At 46.8% G+C, this 16,424-nt stretch overlaps 1 pseudogene; it reads left to right on the forward strand.

Moving 5' to 3' along the window:
* Positions 1-12,945: 12,945 nt before the first annotated feature.
* LOC147631538 (uncharacterized) lies at positions 12,946-16,044 on the forward strand (annotated as a pseudogene).
* Positions 16,045-16,424: the final 380 nt, after the last annotated feature.

Below are 16,424 nucleotides of genomic sequence, written 5' to 3' on the forward strand. Positions count from 1 at the left end.
GAGAATATGCACAATGCCTGCATCATCCAATGTTTGGTACCAGTTGTGGACGTGGCACAGTCGTGCCGTAGTGCACCTGGCCATTTGTGGCATAACGCACTTGCTCGTGCGGTGCACGTACGTCTAAGGGTGCCGTAGCGTGCCCATGTCTGCTGAACCATTGACAGTCTTGCACACACGTCATGTCATGGCGTGCACATGTTGGTGTCACGTCGTAAGTGCACTCATACCCACATTGTGCCGTAGTGCACTAGAATTTTTTTAAGGTGGCAAGAGGGAAATCGATGGTAATGTTCTCGCGTAGTTCGAGAAGTATTCGTTGACAATACATAAATACATGATATAAATTCTCTCTGTTAGTGGTTTAACCATGTGGTTTACCACAAAGTAATATGAGAGAAGATCAGACACATTGTTCTTGTTGAATCCACAAGAAGAAGTTCGTGGCTCCAATGTGCTTAGACCCAATGAAAAATGTCTACTTGGACATGGTCCATTGTGACGAACAAATGTAGTCCGTAGAGACACTTTTGCAAGCGCAGTCTTGCCATGGTCATGACTTCTAAAATTGGTCAATGGCATTTAAGATAGCTGGGATTGAGGTCGCGTTTATCGATTACCTGCTAGTAGCCTTGATCACATGACCCCATTGGCAACGTACTCTCTAGACATGACTAGTGTTAGACTCTGGGAGCGTAGCCTCGCCAGATTTCAATTTCCACTTCTGCGAGCGTCGTCTTGCTAGAGTTAAAGTTTTGTTCGGACAAATTTGTGTTTGTTTTGTAGTGACGAAACAATAGTCTCGAGATGTAATGCTCAATGCCCTTATAAAATTGAACGAAGAGAACTGTTCTTAAACTTATTAGCATGGTTTTCTCTTCTTTTTATTGCCATGCGTTGACATCCCACTGCTCGAGAGTTTGCGGTGATCTTTCGAGGGGGGAAAGAGCCTTTTTATATGTCACATCAGTTGGTTAGGTGGTAATTTGATGGTATGGGACATCAATTCTCACGGAATCGATTGTAGTCTTGGTGGAATGGGACGCCAAGGCTTGTGTAATTAACTTGACTCTTTGGCAGGTTGTATGTACACTTGTCCGTAGTGATAAAGTGTGCAAGATAAAATTTGAACTTTGACAATTACAAATATAGCCATGAGTTGGGATAAAACCCAGATTACAGAGTTCGGAGAAGCTCTAGGTAGCAAGACCATGATGGTGTACTAGTGCTAACAGAGTGATTTAGTTCCGGAGTGATCTAAATCTAGAGGTTAGCAGTAAGACTAATTTGGTTGGACAGTTTCATGCATGGGGGACGCCCTATAGCATTTTGCAAGCGTAGTCTTGCCTATGTTCAACATAAGTGTGCGATTGTGAGCACATTTTAGTTGCTACCATATGAATTTGGAAAATATATTACTTTCCTACATAAGCAATTGTAATATTGCATGACAGGCTATGTTGCTTACAAAGTTCATGTGCGTGTAAACCCTATAAGTCGTATGACACCTGGGAAATGAGTGGAGCATTTCTAGGATTTAATAAGGTTTTACATGGCAATAGTGAGTAGTATCTCACTCCAGATGAGCCTGGTTGTTGTTAGTATCGGATCCGACATATGAAGTGTACATAAACTTGGGCTGAGTTAGGATACAAGGCTAAGCCGGAGAGCTTAGTGGTAAATCCTACTGTATCTGGTGAGTTTTGACTTAACCGGAGTGTTAAGAAGTAAACTCAGGGTCTGGGGCTGAACCGGAGTGTTCGGAGGCAGACATATCTTTGTTAAATCGGAGAATTTAGCAAAAGATGAGCTTGGGGTGAACCATGGTACCTAGGAAAAAAGCTCTTCACACTAAAATAGTGCACAATAATTTTAGGGTGATAAAAATCCATCTTGCTGGAATGTTTTACAACTTTCCATAGATGATAGATGAAGACCATGTACTTTACGGAGTTAAAGTACATAGGTGGTGACTTCGGCGCCACATTTTTTGTAGGAAGTCACCAGTGGTGTTGTTAGGTCAGCCGAGACTCCACAAGACCTATGCACTAGTTTTTAAGTTGACCTCTATGATAAGGACGTCCAAAAATTCGTGTTGTAATACCAGAAATTGTACTGCAATGTGCAATGGAGGGGTCAATTTGTGTAGTCACTTCTTAGCAGCAAGTGACTTAAGCATCTTGTTATAGATGGCTGTATATGGTACTCCCACTCGGGGGAGGTACGCCATTGGGTACGGAGTTACTCACAGACTAGTATGGAGCTACTAGTGTGATGATAGTGGGTACGTAGTTACTCACTAGTGTGATGATAGTGGGTACGTAGTTACTCACTAATAATACATAGCTGCTAATAAAATTAAGATCCTCGAGTGAAAGATACTCTAGATCACCATTTTAAATTACCGAACCACAATCCATGAGTATCGAGGTACTCATAAATATGTTGACGTTGCTCAAATCGAGGGACCGATTTGTTCGATGGTATGGAATAAGCAAGGAGAGTGGAGTAACTTAAAAGTTACACATCACTAGTCCTAGTGAGTTGTCGAGGTCATCCGTAGTTTGATGATCCCCTCTACCTATCAGATAACATTCAATTTTGCAAGCCCTGGCATTTAATCCGTAGTGATTATGAGTTGGGTGTGAGATATGGTAATGAAGTTCTTATAAGAGTACTCGTTTATTTGCTTGTCATTGGTTATAGCTTGGTAGAGATTGCCACCTGTGATGGGTAGGTAGCTTTGCCGCTATGATGGGGAGGCAGCAAATAATGTTCTCATAGTTATACTTCATACCAACACCAAACAGGGATAGGATGAAATTCCTAAGTTCATCATCACGAAGTACTGTGATGTTTGTATTTATATTGAATGTATGATGTAATGAGACAAGTCCGCTTGAGAGTACAGTTTTTGAGGACAAAAAACCTTTCTTGAGGGAAAGGAGGGATATCCTCAAATATCACATAAACTCGAATAGTTGTGTGAGTCTAGACAATACTTGAAGGGATATGTCTGGTAATAGCAACAAAGAGTTGTAAGTGAATGGATGTAATTCCAGACACCCGTAGTGGTGCAAGAATCTTTATCAAACATCTCCACATACTATATGATCTGCTCGCATATATAGTATGGCATAAGAGATAGGAAGTTTGATTGTTATATTTGAAGGGAAATCTTCAGAAGTTACATTTACTCTGAGTTAGAGTGGAGTTTAACCATCCGTAGATTGATGGTAGTTAGAAACTCAACAAGATTCTAGAGCATATGCTTGTGCAAAGATGTTACTCTAAGAGAGAAAGTATCTCTCAGCTTTGGAACTAATCCTTGTGATGCATGATTAGATTGGCTCTAGTTTATTTCTCCTATGGCCGTAGGGCTTTCCAAGGAGAAGTTTTAACAAGTTGGTGATGCAACATGGTAGCGTAGTCTACAAATATCTAGTAGCATGGTCTGAGAACTTGCACTACTAGAATGCTCTCCAGTACATTAGCTTCTGTGCTAATGACATGATGCAAAATCAAGGCATGAAATTTGCCTTGGGGTTTTGGTTGAAATACCAAATCATGGCTTGTGTGAGCATGATCCTGTCTTTACAGAGGTCTGGCGTGCTGTACGCGTACGCACTTTGTCACAGCCGCGCCCACCTTCCTCGCCGGCACATAATGCTAGTCCGGAGAGACTGGCCGTAGGTGCGACGGGTAACGAGGCGAGAGTTAGTCCGGAGAGGCTAGCCGAGCCTTCGGGGTATAGTTTTGATAGTCTAAGTGCGGGTCACCCTGGGATTCGAAGACCTATGCACTAGTAAAAAGACACTTTTATTGGCCTAGTTTGTTTAAGAACGTCCAGACTTATGTGCTGAAATGCAGTAAGTGCCATGTCAATAAACATGAACGTCTTAAGTTTGGAGGACTACTCCATCCGCTGGAGATTCCTCAAGGGAAATGGGAAAGCATTTCCATGGATTTCATTACCAGTTTACCCAAGACGAGTCGAAGGAATGACTCGGTGTGGGTGGTAGTGGACAGGTTAACTAAAATGGCAAAGTTTATTGCCACGAAGAAAAACTGTAAAAACGCCAGAGTTGGCAAAACTCTTTATTGAACATCTCTACAAGCTATATGGCCTGCCCGCAGATATAGTGTCGGATAGAGATAGAAAGTTCAACAGTCATTTTTGGAGGGAAGTCTTCAAAAAGCTGGATACTACTCTGAGTATGAGTACGGCAGATCATCCGGAGTCTGATGGTCAAACAGAAAGGGTTAACCAAATACTCGAGGATATGTTGCGTTCTTATGTCAGTAAGAAGCAATCTAATTGGGAAGAGTACTTGCCCTTATTGGAGTTTGCCTATAACAGCTCCAAACACTCAACGACTGGATTTACACCATTCATGTTAATGTATGGATTCCAGCCAAGATCTCTGATGGCTGTAGGCCTAGAAAAGGAGAAGATTCAATCTGTCAAGGATTTCCTTGAAAATATGAATGATATGCTCAAAGCTGCACGCGAGAGCATTCGTAGCGCACAGGATCGCGCTAATACATTTGCCGATAAAGGACGCAGACAAGTGACCTTTGTAGAAGGTGACTTTGTATTTTTAAAGGTTCCTGCGCAGTCAGCAACCATGCAAACGGGAAAGTGTGATAAACTTTCTCCTAAATATTGCGGTCCTTTCAAGGTCCTTAAGAAGATTGGGGACGTAGCCTACAAACTTGAGTTACCGGAGAGTTCTCAAGTCCATCCTGTCTTCCATGTCAGTAAACTGAAGAAATCAGTTCACGGGTTAGAGAACGCAGTTTCTCCAGAGATTTTGGTGGACTTGATAAAGCCACCAAAGATACCACATGAACCGGAAAGGATTCTTGGGTATCGAGACAGACAAACCCGACATAAAGTGTACCAGGAGGTACTTGTTAAATGGACAGATAGAGATGAGGAATAAAAAACCTGGGAACGCCGTAGTGCAATTTCCAAAAGGTTTCCCCAGTTTGTTTTCGAGGACGAAAACTCTTCTTAAGGGGGGGGTAATGTCACGTAGGCTGTAATGCCTGTGACCGACGGCAGACCAGATGGCCATGTCCAGGGTTCAGTGGGAGAGGACGCCCATGCGGAGTCATGGGCGGCCAGGCTAGTGTGGACGGCAGGCCACACACTATATAGCCTGGGGGATGAGGGGCAATCCTCATTCTTCCTCTATGGCTGGGTGGTGAGCCAGAGGCCGTCCCCTCTTGTGGTAATGCCCGTAGCGGCGTTACGGGAATGTAACATTACAGCTCCACTTACTGGTTCATGGGGACCGTGATTCGGAGTTTCAAGCATTAGACATCTGGCAGGACATGGTTATCTTTTGTATAGCAGAGATTATGAATTGGATCTGTTCCGAGTTCATTGTTCGAGGCTTTTGGGACATGATGTGTTTTCGGTCCACTATTGGGGATTATGGGCGCGGTGTGTCCAGCAGCTCATCATCTATTCTTGGAGTTCACTGCACACTTGTGTGGGAATTTGTAGCCAAGCAAAGTTCCTTGTTCATGGTGGCATTTTGTTTCGAGGAAATAGGTTGGTGGGTGCTCTCTCCGAGGTGATTCCAGTATTCGCGGTGTTGGAGGGTCCATGGGTGCATCTTCATCAGCTTATCTTCTTCAGATTCTTGCACACTCTGAGCTGCAGAGGGGGCGTTAGAATTGTGCATCTTAGTGTTATGGGACTTTGCCTATTTATTGGGCATTTTATCTATTTTCACATGGATTATTTGTCTTGGGCCAATCGGCGAGCTTCATCATGCAGTCGGCCAGCTTCTGTCCTCACTATATAAGGGCCTCTCATATTCACTTGTATTTTATCCATTCCCTTGCACAAGTTCAACATTCTCTTGCTGGCTATTGCTATTGTAAAGCTTCAAGCTATTATAAAAGGTGATCTTGTCTACAAGCTCTCTGTACTCTCTCTCTAGTTTTGTTTATGCTTCTGCATGTGCATTTTCCAACAGCTCCTATAGCTTTGGAGGATCCCTTGGATCTAAAGCTATTGAGCATAGCATCTTCTTGGACTAGTGGGTCTTGGACGTCTAGCTCGTTGCACCTGGATTGCTCTATTTAGAGAGACGACTAGGAGACAGAGTGGCACGTGCGGCACATGGAGTGTCAATGTCTTTAAAAGACCCAAAGGGTCTATGAGACCAAAAAGGTGGTACAATGCATCCATGATGAAATATTGAACCATGGAAAAGAAAAAACTTTGTGAAACTAGGTATATAAGCAAAAGCATCCGTGTGATGCTACAGGGTGACAATGTGTGGTCATGCAGTGATGTCATCCTCCTCTAGAATAGAAAATAGTAGCTTGCGATGTCGTCGAAGGAGATCTTGGATCTGCAGCCACCATGTGGAGGGAGATCTTGGGTGTCTCATGGGATCACACACGCTCAATAGTGACACCCCATGTATGTGGGGCCACAGGTCATGTGTCTGTGTAGGCTGTTGTGCCATGACAGGAGCAACAACAACCACCATGCCCGAAGAGAAAGAAAAATGTTATTAACATCTACAAAAGACCTGAAGGGTTTATGAGATTGCAAGACAACATGAAAAAAGAAAAACTAGCTACCAAAAGAGAAATACAGGGCCCTGAAGTACGATACAATGGGTGGCGGAAGAGCTTCATGTGTCTAAACTCATCTATGGGGCCAATTAAAATGTTACAATGGTACCATGAGGTAACATAGTCATGAAAGGAAAAACAAACAAACATAGATAGCTGTCACATGCACAATGATGATGATAGCCATGTCTCTAGATACATGGGAAAACAACAGGTTGCCATGCCTTTGCAATACATGGTATATCCATCCTCATCCATCCAAAATGTCCATCATAGGAGAGTCGACAACAGATGAGAGACTCGCCACCTCTGCCGTGTCTCATAATACTATGGGCATCTGGAGAGGGGGGCCAATGGGACATCCCCTTATGCAATAGAAGCTTGTTCATAGCCCCCATCTAATATCCTCTAAGGTCCTCTACATTCCCAACTCCATGGGCATAGAGAGTGCCACTGGATCTACATGGAAGTCATACATGTGAACCTTTGTACTCACTGTCTCGGCATTGAAGTCTCCTAAAAGGAGGATGCCTCCTTGTCGGGCAAACTCTACAATGTCTGCAAAAAGGGGAGTATGGCGATTGACCCTCTTGCAATACATCCTACGCAAAGGTGGATGTCTTGAGTGGGAAGTAGCAAACTGTGATACATTCTATGCAAAGGTGAATGTCTCTTGGTGGAAAGTAGCAAACTGCGATATGTACTATTATAGCAATTGGCAATTCTGAGAGAGAGAGAGAGAGAGAGAGATTAACATCTCCTAAAGGCCAAAATGGCCCATGAGACCAAAACAAGGTACAACTGATGATGATGATGTCTCATCATAACAAATCTGAAAGAAAGAATGAAAATAGCAACATCCTAAGAGAGCTAAGAGCTGAAAGCTGAACCGCTGAATCGTCGCGGTAAACTCCTCCGGTGGCGGGCAATGATGGCTCGAATCTGCCAATGGTGAGGGAGTCGTGGACACGATCCTCGTGGTCATGGGCGTCTCGCTCTACAAATGGCAATGGCTCTGTCCAGGTGACTCCTCTGGAGGGTGGTGAGGGAGTCGTGGACACGATCCTCGTGGTCATGGGCGTCTCGCTCTACAAATGGTAATGGCTCTGTCGAGGTGACTCCTCTGGAGGGTGGTCTGCCAGGTAGGCCTGTAGATGGGGGAGTAGAGGCTGGTGGGGTTATAGTGCTGGCTTTGAAAAAATCTGAGGGCTCTCTGTCTAGGCGGCTCTGGTCCCATTGTCCTCCCGTCCCTCAATAGGCTCTCTCTGTGGTGTCTAAGCTCAAGTATGAAGAGCCCTAAGCACCTTTGGTCCTCAAAGTCCATGATCCGACGCAAAGGTCCAAAGCCTTCACGGAACAGGCAGTGGCACCTCCCTCGGATCTTATAGTAGGTAGAAAGAAAGAAAGAAAGAAAGATTTTATTAACGTCTTCCAAAAGACCGAACTCGGCCTATGAGACAAATCGGAGTACCTGTATGGGGTATCCTCTGTCATCCCAACAAAATTAAAAAGTACTGAACAAAAAAAAGCTGAATCTGGGTGTGCAGGGGATGGAGCTCTACTACTAGGAGAATGCAAAGCTATATGCATGGAGTATACAATCATGATATGCAACCTAGCTAGCTCCATCCTGTACCATACTGGGGGTATAAAATGGTATACATCAGTGAAGGGGGTGTCCACAGCTCCCTGAAGAACATGCCTGGGTGTGCTCTGAAGCGAGCCAGTCGCTCTGCACCCTCTCTGTGAAACTGAGCTCTAATCTCTGTCATCTCTCTCTGGTATAGGCGTGGTGTCCGAAAGCCAGGTGTCCTCTGTCTCCTGCGGGCTCTAAGTGTCTCTGCTCTCTGGAGAGTAATTCCCTGCCGTGTAGGGGCTGGGAGGGGGATGGATCTCTGAAAAAATGTAGTAATCTGTGTCTGTCGCCCCCCCTCTGGAGCTGTCTGAGCCTGTAATAATGTCTCTCTGTGGCTCTGTATGTCTAGAATGTATCTCCCCAGTATGCGCTGGTCTGCTGCCTCAAAGATCTGGCGTAGGGAATGTGGCTCTCTGAATAAAATGGGATATCTCTCTCTGATGGCTGTATATGCTCTGCATCTGCATACATAATGCTCCTCACTCTCCACCTCCTCTTTGCACAATCTGCATACCCTCTCCTCTCGGGGGATCCGTGCTGCTCTGCCAGTCTCAATCTCCAATCGGTGTGATGAAACTCTGAGCTGAACAATAGCCACTCGGGAGCCGTGTGGTAAAAAGCCCTCCATGTATCTAGGCCTCTCTATAAATCCATCATCAGTGATACTCATGAAGTGATCTCTGTAGTATAGCATCTTCGGTGGAAGAGGCTGTGTAGGCGATATCCATGTCTCTCGTGTATAGAGCTGCCATAGATCCTGTCTCAATACTCTGTTCCTCTCACTATGAGAGAGACGGATATGTGGTGCATTCCTGTCATACTGGAATGGTGGTAGATGATCCATGTCTAGGCCATGCTGTGAGAACCAATGTGTGACCTGTGCATACCATGATCCTCTGTCTCCTGCCTCAGCCAGCTGTCTAGATGCCTCAAAAGCTCTGTATGACAATCTGTCCTGTGGCATCTCTCTGAATTTGTCTAGCAGGCATATAGTCTGAAATATGGCCTCTACCATCATAGGAGGCGCAGCAAACTCTGCTCGGATAATGTCATGAGGTACTGACGGTTTGCTGCGTATCATGCGTGCCATCATGAGGGCCTGTGGTCTCTCTATCTGTGTCCACCAATGGGTAGCAAGGCCTGGCGCCCATACCGTTGCTCCATACATCAATGCCGGTGTGACTAATGTGTCGAATAGCCAGCCCTTCGTCCGGGGCTCCTGAAAATGCGCCTGGTGGCACTGTCTCTCTAGCATAGCCAATGCTGCATATCCCCGTGTCAATCTAGCTCTGGCTGCTGAACCCATGGTGAAGCGTGTGGCTGCTGCAGAGAAGGTAACCCCTAGGTACACGTATGATGTCACCACCTCCACCTGGCATCCTGCGAGAGTGAATGTCAGCTGACTCCTGCCCTGTCTCGATGTATGAAAGACCATAACCTTGGTTTTCCCAAGGTTCACAGTAAGACCCCTCTGTGTGCAGAAATCATCGAGTGCATGTAGATGCTGCTGTAGACCACCTGGAGACTCAGACACTAATACAATATCATCAGCATAGAGCATAATATGTACTGAGGTACCTGCTAAATCAACTCCATCTCCGCCTCCCCGTGTAATGAAGTCAGCCACCTCATCAATGTATAACCCAAATAGTGTGGGGGAAAGTGGGCATCCTTGCTTCACACCAATGGTGCTAGCAATAGTCTCGGACATACCTCCTGGACATCTGACTCGCCCAAAAACCTGCTCATATAATGCATAGATGCCCCATGTCATATCTGCTGGTATGCCAAGAGACTGTAGGCGCTGAAAGAGCCTCTCTCGTGGTACTGTGTCAAATGCCTTGCGGAAATCCACAAAGCAGCAATAGAGCTTTCTCTTCCTCACTCTGGCCTGATCAATCATACATCTCAAAGTGAATACATGGTCAGTGGTAGAGAAAGCTCTCTTGAAGCCTGCCTGCCCTGATGAGCGTAAACCTGCTCGCTCAGCATATAAGCTAAGCTCATGCTCTAGCACTGCACCATAGAGTTTGGCCAGCACGTGGCCAACCATAACCGTCCTGTAGTTGCTCGGATCGAGCATATCCCCTGTTTTGTGAATCGGCACAATGGTGTGCATTGTCCACTCCGCAGGCAAACCCTCTGCTAGTGCCCTGTTAAACAGGTGTGCAAGAAAAGGAGCTAAAGAATCTACTGCATATATGAGATGCTCACCCTGCAGGCCCATATGGTCGGCGGCCCGTCCATGCTGTAGGCGGCGGATAGCTTCCTATACCATCGAGTGGGTAAAGAAGCTAGCTGTGGTAGGTCGAGGCTCCTGTGGCTGAGGTATAGGTGGCTGCTGTGGGACATGGTATAGACCCTCTGCATATGTGTGCCATGTCAGTGGGTCTGCAATAGGTGTCGGGGTCCGGGGCTCTCTGAAGTGCCGCCATGAGACAGGGCTATCTCTACTCATGAAGAAATGAAAGATCTCTAGCTCCTGTATCTCTGCGAAGGCCCGCCTTTTGCGGCGAGTAAGTCTCCTCATCTCTCTCCTCGACTCCTGCTCTGTGATGGCTCCCAAGGCTCTCTGTATGCGGAGCCGTGAGTATAGGGCTCTGCACTCGTCATCATACCATCTGTTCTGGGGCATAGTCCCAGGTCTCGCAGGCTCTCCTGAGTGTACACGATGTGGGAAGCTCTGTAATGCAGTCGTGTGTAGGAGTGATGCCAGCTGGGCTGTAATGGTATCCATAGGTGCCAGGGGATCCATGAGTAGGAGTCCATCCTCTACTCTGCCAGTGTATATGTCTGCCATGTCATGTGTGAAGTAGATGGTAGTGTGTGGCGTCGGTATGTGGGGGACTGGTGATACTGGTGATCCGGCTAGTGAAAATGCCAAGTATGTATGATCTGCCCCAATAGGACGAGGTGGAATGGAGAATGAGGTGACAAGCTGTGATGCCTCCACAGACCCCATAATGTAGTCTACCACCGTGCCTCCGGTCCGTGTATGACCCCCATGTGGGAAGCATGTCAGCTCTCCTTATCCCGGCCACTGTAACATCCCGTTATAAATAACGAGACGATGCCTGGCTCCCAACTCTAGTAAGTGGTCCCCATAATGTCCTCTGTCTGGTCCAGTGTCCTCTGATGCCCGACTAGCCCCTATCTCCTCTGGATCCACAGGGTGGAGGATCTCCATGTCATCATAGTCATACACCTCACACTGTCTGCTCTGTGTGTGGGCATTGAAGTCGCCTGTAAGAAATACTTCCCCTAGTGTAGAATAATGCATAATCTCCTCTGACAGACAAGTGTACGGCGAGGCTCCTGTCTCCTCCTCCTGTGGCATGTCCTCTGTAATGACATAGGAGGATCCTGATGGAGAAAAGTAACATAGAGCTATGTATATAACCCTGTCCTGTGAGAGCTGTAAGCTGATCCACATGTATCTCGCCTCTGGATCCTGTGCTACCACTCTCAGTCTCCCCTGTAGCTCCCGTCTGGATAGGACTGCTACTCCCCCCGACCCTCTCGAGGTACCCTGGCGTGTGGTCCTCCTGTATGCTGACTCCCACTGGAATCCCTCTACTCGAGGTAGCCCTCTCTCTGGGCTCTGATGTGTCTCTGTCAGCAGTATGATGTCTCTCCCCACCATAACATGCTCCAGTCGTCCAGGCTGCACCCATAGTGAACCATTACAGTTCCATACTGCCATGTGTATCTCTGTCAGTTGCCTGGTCTGTGTCCCATAGGCCCCAAACCGCTAATCCATGGGCCGGCCATCAATGATGACCCGACCATCTCGATAGAAGGCCTTCTTGCCTTCTCTCCTCGCGTGTAAGACTCGTGGCATGCAAGTTCTCCTATGCTCAAGCTGCATCCTCGTGAGATCATCATCCAAGAAAATAGGAGCTCCCTCTAAACCTCGTAGTATGACCCTCTTCCTCATGAAGGTGACCCTCTCCGTCTCTCCTGCAAACTGTAGGATGAGGGCTCGCTTGCGTGTTGAGTCTTTCCCGGCTCTCCATGCTTTGGTGAAGGGGAGAGGGTGCTCTTCCTTGTAGCCGAGCTTCATGCATAGAAGCTGTCCATCTTTCTCGGGAGTGGAGTCGGGTGTCTCGGCTATACCTGTGACTCGAATGTTGAGGCGGCGGGCATGCCTCATCTTCTCCTCCTCAATGGTGGTGTGAATGATTTGATGTTCTTCCCTTTGAGTCTCCTCCCTCACTTCTTTACGGATGTTCTTCTTCACCACCTCGACCCATCCTGACTGCTTGGCTTCGAGCTTTCCCTCCATGTCCTTTGTGATCTCCTTGGAGATCTCTTCTTTGATGGCCGTGAGAGTGTTGTCATTGATCTCCCCTTCTTCCTTCTCAGCATTCTTGATGGCTACCATTTCCACTTTCAATGCACTCACCTCCTCCTTGAGTGCCGTGTTCTCTTGTTCGAGGTTCGTGACCCGTGCTTCGAGAGCTATGATGTGCCGATGTAGTTTGTTTTCCACCTCATTGAGGTTGGAATCGGATGTCTTCTTGTTCTCCTTGATTAGTGCCTTCATTGCCATCTTGAGGGCCTCGAGTTTCTCTTGGAGACTCGGGGCCATCCCTCCAGGTCACTCTGCAGTCCTTCCCACAGGCAGGGAGGAGAGAGAGAGAGTTATGTTGCTGCCTTGGGGGCCTGAGCAAGGGTGCGTGGGGAAAGGGAGACAAACAGCCGAAATGGCGAGCAGCAACCAGAGCAGAGGCGAAATGGGAGACAGGCGAAATGGCGAGCAGCGAGCAGAGCAGAGGCGGGGCAGACAGGCGAAATGGGTGGGGAAAGGGGGGCAGACAGGCGAAATGGCGAGCAGCGAGCAGAGCAGAGGCGAAATGGGAGAGGCGGGCAGACAGGCGAAATGGGAATGGCGAGCAGAGCAGAGGCAAAATGGGAGAGAGAGAGAAAGAGAGAGAGAGAGAGAAAGAGAGAGAGAGAGAGAGAGAAAGAGAGAGAGAGTGTGTCACCAGGTGGTGTACTTTGCTGCAGTTGTTTTTCCTATTTATTTCCTTATATAAATATCTTTTTCTTTTTCTTTCTTTGGCTGCTGTTGCTTTCCCCCGAATCTCTTGGAAGAGCTAGGGCCATTGCATTGTCAGTTGGGTCACCTAGTGGGACATTGGACCAGTGGATGGCCAAGCCTGAGATATGCACTGAAATGTGACTACCAGTGAACAGGACATGGTCACTGGATGAAAGGATAGGCCAGTGGATTTGGCCAGAAGTGACGGTTCACACCAGTTAGTGGCCGCCGCCTGAAAGGTCACTGTATCTTGATTTCTAAGCAGATTCTGAAGTGACCATAGAGGTCAAAGATGGTCAGGAGACCATAAGGAATGCAGATGACGTCATCCCTAAAATTTAGGGAAACTGCTATTTTTGGACAGTGATCAGATTCGAAATCTCTTCGCGTCAATCTCTCCGGAATGTTGCAAGGATCAATAATCACCAAAGGACTGATGTCAAAATGTTAGCAGATTGCGAGATTTTTAGACCGGAAGGCTGGAACGGGAAATGAGCTACATGACTGCCATGTGGCAGCTTTTAGGCCAGTTTCTAATTACAGGAGGTTGGGCGCTCGATTATCTTCCCCCTGGGCTCATTTTTGTGGTTTTTCAGGTGGATTGTTGCAGGTTAAGAGCTATTGGAGCTTCCCCTTCCCTGTTCTCTATGCACTGAGGGTTGAGCTTGCTCCCCACAGCCTCTCTTAACCTATATTCAGCTATGGTAATGCCCCTCTAGTGGGCGACTCTCATGAATTATGTACAGCTGTGTGGGGAATATGCTTTTTGGCTGAGGCAAGAGCCTCCTTTGACAGGAACAGGAGCAGTTAACTGCTGCTCCAAAGCAGGAACAGGTGAGGGTAGTTACCTCACCACGCAGGTGTCCAATTCAGCACTAAATCAGTGCTGTTTTTGGACTGTTCAGGGGCTGTTCTAAGGCCCAGTTGATGCCAGATTGCAGAGGGACCTTGCTAGGGTCTACCAGGACAGTGTGGTGGTTGTACAGAGCTGAAAACAGGTCTGTACAGAAAATACAGCAAGCTGAAATTCATTGTTTTGGACTTTAATGGGTAGGTTGAGACCTATGGAAGTGAACTCAGTCAGTTGGGATTCATTCTGAGTTGTTTTGGGACAGTTTTAGTGTTGTTATGCTGGCAAAATTCTTCCAGAACTTGTAAACTTCAGCAGGAACAGGTAGAGTGCCTAATTGCACTCCCGCTTTCTATTTTCAATCTCTTAATCAAGAAATAAATACCGCAAGGGGCGCCGGACTTCGGGGCCAATCTGGTGTTGAGCGAGGGAGCGAGGATTCTGTTTGTGTGTGTGTCATAAAGTCCATGTATTTAATTGAAAGAATTATTGCGTTGTGTGTCCATAGCCCGGTTTCATGGTTCCATTGCCGGGATAGGGTCCTCTTTTCTGCAAGAGCCCGGACACGGATTGGATTGGGTGAACAAGAGACACACACAGAGAGGTACAGCTGATTACAGGTGAGAAAGATTACGAGATGTTTCTTTGGATACAGGATTCCTCTGAGGGCTCAGTAGACAGCATGGCAGATAAGGGAAAAGGAAAGCTCCCGGCAGAAGAGAGTTTCTCTTCTACCCGTCGACACCGTAGAAAGATGACAGGTGCCAGGGTGTCAGCATCTGAGCGGGGACACCCATTTTCACAGCCAAGCATGTCAATAGAAGAACAGGAACAAGAGGATTTATTTCATGCGCAGCTCCTGAGCATGGTTGGTACCTTTGAACAGCTGGTGAAGAATCCCAGGATGAAGAGATATTTGCAGTCAAGGACAGGGGATTCCCAGGCTGAATCATCTCAGCATGCAGTTGAGAGGGCACAGGAACAAGTGCCAAGGATGCCACAGCATGTTGAGCAGACACCAGCAGTGGCAACTGATCCAGTGCAGCATGTTACACAGGCACAGGATCAGGCAGTTAATGGTCAGGGCAGTAATGCACAAATGGTTCTGCCGACCATTCCTCCTTTGGTTGCTGCCCAACCTGGTTATTTTGGTGGTGGGTCTATTTTCCAGGCCATGGCTAGACCGCCCACAACTTTGCCAGGTTTGATGCCAAGAGGGTCACCAGGACTGATGCCTACAGAATCTGTGAACCCTCTTTATGCCAACATAGGTGTGCAGCCTGGACTTCAGACACATTTCAGTCCAGTTTTGATGCCTGTAGTACCTGTTAGTGTGGCTGAATTTTCTCAGCCAAGTGGACAAAGGGCAGCAAGGACTGGTGCAGAGAAAGTGCAGAAGGATTTACCATTCTTACTACTGCCAGTCTATGATTACTTGACCCCCAAGAGCAGTAAGCAAAAGGATTACAAAGAAGGTGGTCAAGCAGTGAAGTTTGAGACTTTCAGTGGGATGCAGGACAAATTGAAAGCGCTCACTTTCATTCAGCAGTTTGATGCAGCATTCATTGGAGGCAACTTCACAGAGTCTTCTAAGGTGCGGAAGGCTGCTACTTTCTTGAAAGGTAACGCATTGCAGTGGTGGACCTCACTGTTGATGCAAGGACAGGCACCTGCTACATGGGTCCAATTCAAGCAGCAGTTCTCTTTTGCACGGACAAACACTTTTGAAGTGGATGTGATGACAGCATGGCACAAACTGGATGCAGCTAATTGTGCAAATCTGGAAGAGTACAATAAGAAGTTTTGGGATGCACTCTTGCCAGTAACTTCTTACAAGACAGTGCCATTGTTAGAGCAAATAGAGAAGTACTGCTGTGGTTTGCCCAAAGAGATCAGGGATTACTGCATTAAGACCAATGTTTCCAACATGACTCAACTAATTGAGAATGCAAACATGGCTAATGCACTGCTTCAGGGAGGTTCAGGTGGTTTTAAGAGCACAGTGAAGAAGGAACCTCAGGGCAAACAGGAACCAGCTGTGAAGAGGGATTTCCCAGCTAGACCATTCTATGGAAAGAAGCCATTCTATGGAAAGAAACCATTCTATGGAAAGAAGCCATTCTATGGAAACATGCAGTGTTGGATGCTTTCAACAGGAAAATCACAATTGTACATAGGGACAAGACTCATGTTCTGGATGTGAAGCTGAAAGGAGAGTCTGTCCCAGTTATTTCTATTTCTGCCATAACTTCAGTAATGAAAAATCATCTTTCTGCGTACTTGGTTTTTGC

The sequence above is a fragment of the Cibotium barometz genome, chromosome 14 (assembly GCF_041138505.1).
Source record: "Cibotium barometz isolate CiBa-2024 chromosome 14, ASM4113850v1, whole genome shotgun sequence".
Lineage (NCBI taxonomy): Eukaryota > Viridiplantae > Streptophyta > Polypodiopsida > Cyatheales > Cibotiaceae > Cibotium > Cibotium barometz.